Genomic DNA, 12915 nt, shown 5'->3' on the forward strand with positions numbered 1-12915 from the left:
TTCATAGAATTCCTTCATACTTCACAAACTTGCACAGGTTCTCTGAATTTTGAAAATCTGTTCCCTATAAAGATTGGGTTTTTAACCCGCATCCAGTCTCCAACTTTCAATCTACTCTTACTGACCACTTTATCATCCTTCAACCTTCCCTCACTGACCACATTCAAATTCTTCTCAGCCAACTTCCACAACTCACACATATCTCACTCTCTTGAAAGCAACTTAGTCATCGGAAAAGGACACAATTCTATAGCTGCTTTCCTTCCTCTCATCAATTCAAAAGTGTCCTTCCAGTCACACTATGTGGCGTATTGCGCGATGGCCACACAGATCCCTTGATTGGCTCATACAAATCCATGTTGCATCTACAAGTTAACTGAATACACTTTACTAACACTTATTTAAAACACTCCATTTGCCATTGCTTGTGGATGGTATAATTGTGTTCTAACATGCTTCATAGCACACCTTTAAAAAAAGAAACCATAAACTGTACACCATTGTCGGACATGATTTCACCTGGGATATCTTCTCTTATGAACACCTTCTGAAGACAATTAATTGCAATTTTTGTAGTCGACTTGCTCATGCATTCAACCTCCACCCATCGTGAGAGATGATCAATTATGACAATGAAATATTTTATATTATTAGGAAAAATATGATATGGACCTAAAAAATCTATCCCCACATGTTTCCAGTGTCTACTCGGGCATGGTACCACTGACTCAACTGTACCTTCAGTCACAAGAACCTTACCAAGGTGGCATGCTTCATCATAGGGTAACCTCTCGCATGGTGAACCTGGTCAAGAAGCAAGCTACAACCCCTCTCTACAAGGGAGGAGCTGTAGATGAGCAGAGCCTGGTGAGGAGTGAAGAGAAAATAGTGTATGTGAAAATAAAACGAACTCCAAAGTACGCTGTTGACTTTATTGTGACGTCCTCAGACCAGTATTAAAATCAAACTACGACAGGAGGGTATTTGACCTGTCATAGAACCATGGGTACCCTATGATGAAGGATGCCACCTTCGGGTGGGTGAGAGAAGCCGTCCTTTAAAGGGACACACACCTCCCATGCACACCTCCATATCTTCTAGACCCAGGGGCCTTGTTGTGGTGTTAGTTTCAGATAAGGGGTGTCGCCCCCTGCTGGTCTCTAAACCTCCTCAGGCTCTCTCTTATGCTACAGCACTCTGAAAGAATTACCAACTTTTCCACAATGTATACCTTTGTGACCTAAAGCAGGAACATTTTTGAATGAAGAAATATGCATTAAAGAACAACATCTAAAACAAAATATTTTTTGTGATTGCCTGTAAGAGACACTAGATCTGTCCACTCCGACAATGTTAAGTTCCTTATTATCTGTCGAAATACTGTTAGCAGACTTACTGACCACTGCTCCAGAAATTGTTGTCTTACTCAAATACTCCTCTAATTGTTTAGCATCCTCATATGACTCGTCAATATTTTTCGCAATATCAATTGCTTTGTCCAAAGAAGGATCCTCACAAGTCAACAGCCAGTCCTGAATTTTCTTTGAATAACCTCTTACAACTAACTGATCTATTATTAACTGTGATGTAAAATTTTCAAATTCACACTTGCCTACTAACATCTTTAATGCTGTTGCATATGTGTCAATGCTTTCATTCGGTTTTTGTACCCTTGTAAATAATGTATATTTATGCACAAATAATGTTCTTTGTTATTGTTAAATACGTATCCAATTGATCCACAGATCTGTCAAATTCATCAAGCTTCCTTTCTTTAGAAGGTTCAGTTTAGGTAAGTGGTGAAATACATTCTGTGCTTCTACACCTAAATAATAGTACATTCAACTTCTTTTCTTTTTGGTCTCAATATTTGCCCTTCAATTGCACCCAGATATGCTTTAACTGATCTTAACCATGAGTTGCACTGAGTGGTGGATCATCCAGGTCTTACGAAAAAGGAGCTGTAAGCGGTACACTTTGTATGTTGAATATAAATTGCCAAAATCTGTGAATTAACTATAATCAAAACTATGCCAACCACAAAGGGTGCAGATCGCTGAAATCAATATGCACCATAAGCATGAAATCACTGAATGCAGCTTGCACAAGAAGCATGTCACTCGTTGAACTCAATCTCCACAATAAGGGGCTTATTTACAAGCATCTTGTGCCGCCAGTGCGCAACATTTGATATGGGAAAAAGTGATGTACCTGCGGCGCAAGGAACTTATAAATAACCCCCTAAGCATGCAAATCGCTGGATTTAATCTGCGCCACAATCATGCAAAGCGTGCCACTCATTGAACTAAATTTGCAACAAAAGCGAGCAAATCACTGAGCAAAGTTTGAATAAGCATAAATAATTAATTCAAGTAATGGACCTCTTCAAGTTGACTTTAATCTGCACCAAACGTGTGCAAATTGATGAATAAAACCTGGACAAATATGAATAGCCAATTCGAGGTGTAAAACTCCACTAGAGAAGCGAAGATCCCTTTCTCTACTAGTCCTATTTCTATGTTTGAACTTCTTTTTTGAGCAGGACAAAATCACAGTCCTACCTCAGTTTCTAGTTTGCTTTTCAAATCCCTTGACCGCAACACGCCAAGGACTACAGAGCCGCAAAGCAGATCAAATGCTCTTAAGGTGCTATAAGCAGGTCAGATGCTCTTACTGTGCTTACACTAGAGCCTGAAGACACTCTTCGTCTCTATTCACTCGCCGGCTCCTCATCTGCTGGGCGCACGTGCCCCTTACTCTTTGGCATCCGTTGGCTGCATGCACCCCTTGTTCTTCAGCTCTGCTCACCCGCCAGCTCCTCATCTGCTGGCAGCTATAGAGTGGAAATAACGAAGGCTTAAAGAACATCTTTGTCATGAGAGCTCCACACCCACCAGCCTCACTAGCTCTCCATCAACCGCACGAGCTCCCTGCTAGTCTCACAAGCTCTCCGATAGATGCACAAGATATTGCCTTGTTCGCACTGTGTCTATATGATTTTTTTTTCTTTTAAAAAATGTTTTAATTAAAACTTTTTTTGACTCATCCATTGAGTCTGTAACTTTGAAAATGCTCTGACTCTTACCTTGTCTTCATGGCATCTCTGGTCCCCGTTTTTATCTCATCATTATCGTCAAATCTTCAATGCCACAAAACCGGTTCTCTGTGACTTCAGGATTCACCATCACTTATTGTCAAATACTGTTGAGATCTGATCACAGGATACATTTGGTGGATGAAAATGTATTAAATACATCAGTTGGCATCTGCCCAACAGGAGCCTAGAGACAACTGACATTCATCGAATGCCCCAGAGTCCTAATCTCTTCACATTCTATTATCTACTTATAGTCCATCTAAAGACATCACCTCACATCATCTGCCCTTGTGGAAACCAGCCTGTCCTTTTTTTAACTGCTTGTTCATGGCATCAGAAATGCACTGTCTAATAATTTTTGCCAGGATTTTACCCGGGATTGACAGAAGAGTGATTCAATGACAGTTTTACTGTTCATTAGTGCTCCCTTCTTTGGAATCTTGATGATAATGCCTTGGTTCCAGTCATCTGGTACTTCATGTCTCTCCCAAATCAGTGTAAACACTGGTTGGAAGATCTTGACTGATGTTTCCTGATCTTCCATGACTATATCCGCGTTCAGGTTGTCATGGCCGGGAGTTTTTATATTCTTGAGGGATCGGACAGCAGTGATGATTTCTTCATTCTGTGGTGGGGCGGTGTTTACATTGAAGTCTGTCTCTGCTTCTTGGATGTCCAGTTTGCTTGTTGCTACTGGTCTGTTCAAGTCTCCTTTGAAATGCTCGGCCCAGTGTGCTTTCTGTTCTTTGTTGTGAGTAGTCTGCCTTACTAGTCCATGATAGGGGTGTTGTATGTTGCACAAGATTTACCACTGATTATCTTTGTGATCTTGAAGACATTCCCCCGTTCTTCTCTACTAGCTGTTTCTTCTACATGGATAACCTAGCCAGCCAAGTGGAGGAGGCATAACACACTACAGCACACCAATATAGCACATCAACACTGTAACACAATGATACAACACACTAATGACACCAACACAAAACAATTAACACATCTATATAATAAACAACCAACACTAAACAACATGCTAACATTCCAAAACTAAAAACATATCAGTGATGTTGTTCTAATGTATTGTGTTACATTGCTTTGCTAAATTGACTTTTTACTGTTTCGTGTTGATGTTTTGCACGATATTTTTGTGTTGTGGAATCAACTGAGTTTTGTTTTGTTGTTTTTGTGTATTTGTAGCTGTGAAGTCATGGCATTGTGCTGTTTTGCCGTTTTGTTGTTGTTCTGCAAATTTTGAGCATGGACACACTTGTGCTAGATGATGCTGTCCTTGGTGCCCCCGCTGATAAAAATGTTGAGAGCCACCAATACTGAGGACTGACGCTGCACTGTGCATCTAGACACCTCCTCCCTGCTCAAAGAGACCTCAGGAAGTGAATGAATGCACCAAATAAACATGAACATAGACAGAATTTATATGTGTAGTAATGGTCTCATAGGTGACATGTTTTGCCAGTGACTGCATCAGCAGTCACATATCTCCGTTCTGTCTAACTTCAAGGTATTTAGTTGAATTATATGATGATTAGTGTTATGTTGATATATAATCATAGACACATTAGTCAAGACCCAACACTTCACTCCTTGGTAGAAATTACATTGCTCTTCAGGTAAAATATATACATGGTGCAAGATGAAAAATGTACAATGAAAAGAGCAGAAGACACAGTCCTGATGTAGGTGAATATAATCAAGAGTGATACAAATGCACTGTACATATCCCTGGTTATCAACAATGTGATTCTGTAACCAGGGAACATTTGAACCCAACCTCTATTGTAGGGTCTCTCCAGGACCAATGGCATCTATCGGAACCACCTAGAGCATTGGTACGTGGCCATACAAACTGTCATGAACAACCTCCAGAGGAACACATTTTTCTAAAATTTCACGTTAGTACAAAATCCATCGAAATTGCTTTCAAGAAGCTACCAGTTAACTAGGACACATGTTACTCTACACTACTGCAACTGCCATCTCATTCAGCATTTAAAAAAATAATTTCTATATTTTTTTATTATTATATTGAATTACCCTAGTCCCGGTTGGCATATAGGGCTGTCCTTGTTTGATTTATATGCATATGCTGGGTCGGGTCAGCTCTACAAACCTCTCCAGGTGTTTACCATACATCCTTCCTGAGTATTGAGCACTGCTGACAGAATCGACTACAGCATGTACTTGCAAATGGTGTGGGAGGCACGGAAATAGGTTGGCCAAGGTGCTCTTGACTACTGGTGCAACTAATGTCACAGCCATTATACCCACTATTTCTAGCAATTGCCAGGGCAGTGCAGGGCATTGGTGCTGCAGTCTGCAAACTTAACACGCTTATGGATTTCATACAGTCTTCTTCTTTAACCTCATTAAATTCCTTGATAGTTGAGAAAACATTTATCCCCAATTCTCTCAGTATAGTTTTTACACTGAGATATTGTTTATGTGTTGTCACGTCCCATCATTTAGATGATTTTTATAAAGATTGCATTTCTAATTTAAGAAATACTTCCACATTGATTTTGGGATTCTATTGTAGCAGGTGTGTGCTTCAAATGTTCTTCAGCCAATTATTCTACACTTTGTGGAAGTTCTGAGCCATCTTTTGGCAATTTTGCAGCTGTGCCTTCTCTACATACAAATATTTGTTTTCTGGCAGAGATGAGACCTAGCGTTGGAAGGTGCACATGAAGATTGATTTCCAAGCCCCTAATCAGCAAAAATGTATTTTATTTTTTATATGTGTGTGTGTGTGTGTGTATATGGTATTTCTATAGCGGGAGCTTAGACAAAAGGCAGCAGAGCACTGTATATGGTCAAAGAGAAGTATAAGAAGATTAAGAAGAGAGGAAGCCGGGTTGTGGATGTTTAATGCATTGTGATGTAGTGTTCTTTAAAGAGATGAATCGTTAACCCTTTACTAAATTGCAGCATTGTTGAGGTGGACCTGATGGATACGGAAATCTCATTCCAGATTTTGGTTGCATAGATGGAAAAGTTGTTTATTTTTTTTTACACTTCTTAGTCTTCAGTCTTATGATGTCCTTACTGTGGAAGTGCCAAGATCACCGGAGATGGCAAGCCTGTCTGCAAGATAATTACGTGTGCTGGTCGTGAGAACTTGGTAAATAATGCAGCTGTTTTGAAGAAGGTGCAAGGGAGTTCCATCAGGAGGGGGTGGTGTGATCATATTTCATCAGCCCCTGGCTGAGGCAAGGTGCACCATGAAGAATGCCCCTAGGGGGTACCACTGTGGACTATGAAGTCCATGAAGTAGGGTATTACCACTACCCAGATGCAAGAGTACACCGTCTTGAGCATTTCTGAAATCCCTTCCTGGTTTTGACCTGCTTCAGAAGAGAGAACTAGTAATTTTCCATCTTTTGGATGATTATTTGGCAATGTGTTTCTTGAGAGTGAGGTTGGTGTCCAGGGTGAACAAAAGTGATTTGGCATTTAGGGAGAGTTTTGTTCGAAACCATCAAATTTATTGAGGCATTGAGGCAGGTTTTTACTGTATCTTATTATTGTTCTAGCCAAATAACAGAAATTCTGTCTTGGTTCTTCTGATCTTCAGGTAGACGAGACATCCAGGTCTAGTTTATCTGAAGCAAGAGGAGACTTACGAGTAGAGCTGCTTATCATGGGCATATTGGTGGATCTTGATGCTGAGTGGAGCACCCAAGAAGCTCCAAGTAAAGATTAACGACAGTGTGGAGCCCTAAGGGACCCTACAGGTGGTCAGCATCTTTTGTCACCTTGAGGTGCCTATGCAAACAAACATGTTGTTTGGAAAGGTCGGAGAACAACCAGTTATAGACAGTACCAATGAACCCCATTCAAAACACCAGGGTGTGGGATGGTCAACTGTGTTAAAGGTATTTACAAAATTCATAGTCTCAGAAAAGAGAGGAAGAACATGGTTTCTCAAAATATATAATAAAATATTTTATTTGTATAACCACAATTGTAAAAGTTCTTATGTGACTCGAGGTTTCCAGCTTTTTGTCCATCATATTTATTCTTTAACATTATGTATTTTCCTTTACTGGTTAAATGTTTTTTTACAAGGAACTGAGCATTCTGGGGAAGGAGATGGGCAATGTCTGCCTGCTAGACTCTCTGTTGTGAGCCAATATCAAACTAAGAATCCTGAGTATAAGGGAGTAAGCTCCTCTTTGGATCAGGATCTTGAAGCATTTTAGGAAAAGCTTCATTCACTATTGTTAGCCTAGCAAACATATAACCCTCCATGTGTGATTTGCAGTTTTCACCTACTTTTCCTCTGACAATTTGTGTATTGGAAGTGGTCAATTTTAATTTTGTTGCTAAATCAAAGAGCACACATGTACAGTATAGACCCTTTGGAAATTGTCAGCAGTCAGTGTCTTCACAGCTAACTGGTCTATTAATATTTTTAGAGATGAACTATGGGTTTTTGATGGCAACAAGTGCCCTGCATTGTGCTCTGTGGGCTGCATTTCTGAAATGTGAATTTCTGTGGATTCATACCAGAAACTTTCTGATTATAAAGGACTCTCCAGTTCAAAAGTCTCACCTTAAACCATTGTGCTAGAAATATTTCCTTGAAGACCCTCTGAATACACATTGAGCATTTCATCGTGCGGGCACCGCATGTGTCACCCCAGAAGAAAACTCAGATCAAGATTAAGGTCTGTGTTGATCATCTCCAGCTATAGAAAGGTCTGCACTGGTGCTGACTCATGTTACGTATGATCATCATTATGTTAAGTATGACCATCATGCTCCGGAACCCTTTCTAAATCTAAAGAAAGAAATTTCAAAGAGTGATGAAAACATGGCTGTCCCCCAACTCTTCTCTGGACATTCGTTGGTGGACCTAAACACCACCACAAATTTGATTCTATAACGATGGACCTATGACCACAACAAATACTGAGCTTTAACCATAACTTTAAGGTCTGTCAAAGGGAAATACGAGGCTGATGCACTAGTATGCCAATCTACCACTCTTCGGTGGCACTAAGCTTGCAGCATCAAGACTGACACATCGTTGTGGTGCTCGCACACCACAATCAATACTTTCTGGGGAAAAAAACACTCCACCATCTATGCAGTTATGCTGGCTTGGACTGATGGACACAGATTCCACAACACTTTATGACAACACCTTATAGTAGTAACATGCTGTATAAATGCAAATTACCACATGATGGATAATAGGCCGTCAACACCCAGCTAGCAAACTTCATCGAAGCCAACATCCTGGGGATCTCCCAATCCAGATTCTGCAGCAACCATAGCACAGAGACCGCCCTAGTTTCTGCCACTGACGACATCCGCGCCCTCCTCGACCAGGGCCAAACAGCAGCCCTCATCCTACTGGACCTCTCAGCTTCCTTCGACACCGTCTCCCACCGCACCCTAGCCACCAGACTCCACGACACCAGCATCCAAGGAAAGACCCTCAACTAGACACTCTCATTTCTCACAATCAGTGAGTTACACTCATGCCGTACCTCTCAGAACTGATAGAGACCAGATGTTGAGTACCTAGGGATCCTGCTTCAGCCCCACCCTATTCAACATCTACATGTCCTCCTCACAACCATCGTCAGAAACTATGGGCTGAACATCGTCTCCTGCACCGATGACAACCAGTTAATCCTCTCCCTCACCAAGGAACACAACATCACCAGGCACAACTTCCAAGAAGGGATGAAATCCGTCGTCACCTGTATGAAGAAGAGCTGCCTGAAACTCAACTCCAAGAAAACAGATGTCCTCATCCTGGGCTCCAGCCCCTCAGCATGGGACGACACCTAGTGGCCGCCCCATCCTCGGAAAACCCCCACCTGATAATCCAAGCACAAAAACCACGGCATCATACTGGTCTCATCATTCACTATGAACCGCCAGATCAACGCCATATTCTCGGCCTGCTTCAACACCCTCCACATACTCAGAAAAACGTTCAGATGAATCCTCTCCAAATGCAAAAAAGCAGTTACACATGCCCTCATCACCAGTAGTCTGGACCACGGCAACACTCTCTGTGCCGGAATCAACAAAAGACTCCTTTGCAAGCTCCAGACCACCCAGAACGCAGCAGCCAGACTGATCATAGACATCCCCATCACAACCACATCACCCAACACCTCTGTAATCTCCACTGGCTCCCCATCGAAAGAAGAATAAACTTCAACCTCCTCACTCATGCATACAAGGCCCTCGACAACATAGGACTAGCATACCTAAACAACCGCCTCTCCTTCCACCTACCAAGAAAAACCTCCGATCAACCGACCTCTCTCAGGTCACCATCCCAAGCATCTACAAGACCAGAACAGGTGGAAAGTCCTTTTCTACCTCTCTGCCAAGACCTGAAATGACCTCCCCCTCCACCTCCGGCAAAGCGATACACTGCCCCAGTTCAGGAAGGACCTGAAGACCTGGATCTTCAGATGACACCAGCACCCTACAGAGCTGCCCCTTCCCCCAGCACCTTGAGACCCTCACGGGTGAGTAGTTGCACTTTACAACCCCCTATTGATTGATTGATTGAGTGAGGGAGCTGCATGTAGTGCTATACTTTATGGTGAGGGTTCTACACTGCATTTCCTGGGGTTTATTTAGCTCCCTCTGTTTGAGAGAGGTCTTGCAACCAAAGTGGGCTCACATCATATGACCGAGGCACAGAACAAGCAGAAGCAGGCTGTGATCATACCTTCTCCTAGATGCACATACTTTGCATATAAAAACGTAAAGAGATGGTGGGAGTAGCAGGGTAGATTTTATTGTACGTGTAGTTTCAGCAGCATAACTTAACACACTCCTTCTCAACACAGCTCACACAGTCACAACAACTCGTCTCCTACCTCCCTCTCGCATCAGATTCCAAATGTGTTTTGGGATTCGATTCTGTGAACCATAGAGCTGAAACTAGTTTCATCCCGCAAATAATCAAATTTTCTCGATTCTAGAACAGATGATAGCATCATTTCCCACCTTTTACTACATTTGAAAGTCCAATTCCGCTCCGAAGGAGTACAGGACCTCTGACCCCTTAACTTTCATTTATATGTATACAGTATATCAGCCAGAAAATATTAGAAACATAAAAAGATACAGTGCACACTGTACCCTTTTTTATTCACAAAAAAGCGGCGTAAGCAGGCAAGGCAAAGGAAAAAATCGATACAAAATAAAAAAGAAATATAAATATATAATATTTCGCGTTAACTCCTAACACAAAAAAGAAGTCTGGGAGAGTTGTATGTCTGACCGAGAACAAGACCCCAAACTGTGCATATCGTTAGTTTTTTTTTATTGTTTTTCCAAGCCTTGACGAGTAGGAAATCATTAAGCGCCTAAACAGCATCAGAACTGACCAAAACATGTCTTTTTGTCTGGAAATGCGAAAACAGTGAGCACCCAAAACTCTGCTATATCTACTTTTTAGGTCCTGGCTTGATTGACATTTCTGCTATTTCAGTTTGCATAGGAAGAATTACCTTTTTTGCTAATATCTACAGCATCATTTTACAAATCAACACAAAACTTTTTCCAAAAAAGTTATTCAACCTCTTCTCCTTCCTGGAAAGTTTTGCTCTGACCCATCAAGCAGGAGCTAAAAAAGGGGGCTGAGTGCAAGATCTGACCGAAGAAGGGCAATGGCTCTCTATTATAAAACAAAAACATAAATACACAGAAAAAAAGCAAAGGTTAAAGTGACAATCTAGTTAGGTATGGGAATAAAATCTTCTTTTATGTCAATGAAATTCCCAGAAATGTGGTTAAAAATATAAAGGTTTAAGTGGCGTTATATTTAGGTACAGTAATTAGATCTTCCCTTATATTACAAATAAAACAGAAATTCACTGAAAAACCAAAATATAAAATGACTTTGTAATTAGGTATGGTAATAAGATATTAGCTCACGTTAAAGACACCCAAGAAGTTCACTAAAAAAGCTAATGTTAAAGTAATTATAGTTAGATGTTGAAATAAGATAAAACTAATGTTTAAAAAAACCCACTGAAATTCATCAGTTGAAGCTTACCGAGCTAGCTATAGTTTGAACTCTGCCATCTTCAGATTATGACCTCAGAAATTACACCACTTACGTCATGTGAAATGACATCATTGCTGACATCACTGTAAACGTTCTTACTACATAGAATTTGTCTATACAACTCACTGTATTGAGACTATTTATTACGGGCACATACCCAGATATAAATGGTGAATAACCTATTGCTAAGAGAAGTTTTGGCCTTTCTCACAGCTTTTTTTGAAACAGACTTTAGCTTTCAGCCTCACCCTACTTTGAAACATACTGCTGCACCCCACATTGGGTGCGCTCGACCTTTACCTTGTTTAACACCTTTACCTTGTTTAACATGGAGAAAAACTTTGCTCCCCAAACTTCAGTGATTTGTAAACAGTGCACTGTTTAACTTTTACCATGTAGAATTACACTTGCCTCCAGAGCTTACTCTATCGCCATGCTATAGACCCATATGTGTACACTCAGTAACTCTATGCCGTATATGATTATGGTATTATCAGTGATGTTATTAGCGATGCCATCAATGATGTCATTTGAGATGTCATCAGTGAATTCATCAATGAACTGACTGAACATGGCATAAGTAATGTAATATGTGAGGTCATGTCATAATCAGTGCACAGTGGGGGGAAATTAGCACAGTAAACTATAACTGATGAATTATAGTGTCATTTTGTAAAGGTTAGTTTTAACTTTTCACACCTAACTGTAAGAACATTTAAACATGGCTTTTTTCTATGGCTTTAAAGTGTTTTTTTTAACATAAGCTATAATCTTACTACTGTACCTTAATGTAACGTCCCTTTGTTAATTACAGGTAGTAGATAGATAGAAAGATAGATTGATAGACAGACAGACAGACAGACAGACAGACAGACAGACTAGATAGATAGATAGATAGATAGATAGATAGATAGATAGATAGATAGATAGATAGATAGATAGATAGATAGATAGATAGATAGATAGATAGATAGATAGATAGATAGATTATCAATGTACAGACATATATAGTTAATAATAGTAGGCACATACCTATGTATATTTACCTTAACAATATTGTGATTGTTGATATATGATACTTCTAGATTAAGTGTACCTTGGCCTGGTTGTGAGTCGCGGCCGGCATGACTCGTGGGTGGGGGGAGCATGGAGGGTCGCATTTTATGTTACTGCTTCTCGCACTGCGAAAAAGCAGTGGGGCGATGCTCCTCCACCCACATGGACGAGCCGCCCCTGGTGGTTCTAGGACACAAAATACACCAGAATAAAGGATGCAGTCCCTTTATTGAATATCAAGGCAGACAAGGAGGAATGAGTGCTTGGTGTGAACTCACAGATACAACTTTACATGAAGCCACAGTGCTTCGAAGCACTGTAAAATACTCAAGATATGACTGAAATGTCCACTAGGCACCCATCATTGGAGAACGTGTTACATATATGCAAAGGATCGCATTGTTTTGTGCAACATTATCCTGTATGAAGAATTGCAACATTGTGGAGCACATTTTCATGCATGGGTGTCTTTAATGTGTACACAACATTTGATCCCACCAATCAGAAATCAATGGACCAATGATAACTGAACTAGAACTGCATGCTGTAGGAATGATGGGCAGCTTCTTGTATCGTTTTCAGGGACAACAGATTTGGCATGAGCGGTTCTAAAGCCATATATAAAACAATACCACTTAAATCCCTTTCCCAGTGGGACTGACTTTGTCACACAGTTGTGTAAGGCCATACCCAG

This window comes from Lissotriton vulgaris, chromosome 5, assembly GCF_964263255.1.
Source record: "Lissotriton vulgaris chromosome 5, aLisVul1.2, whole genome shotgun sequence".
NCBI classification, from domain to species: Eukaryota; Metazoa; Chordata; class Amphibia; order Caudata; family Salamandridae; genus Lissotriton; species Lissotriton vulgaris.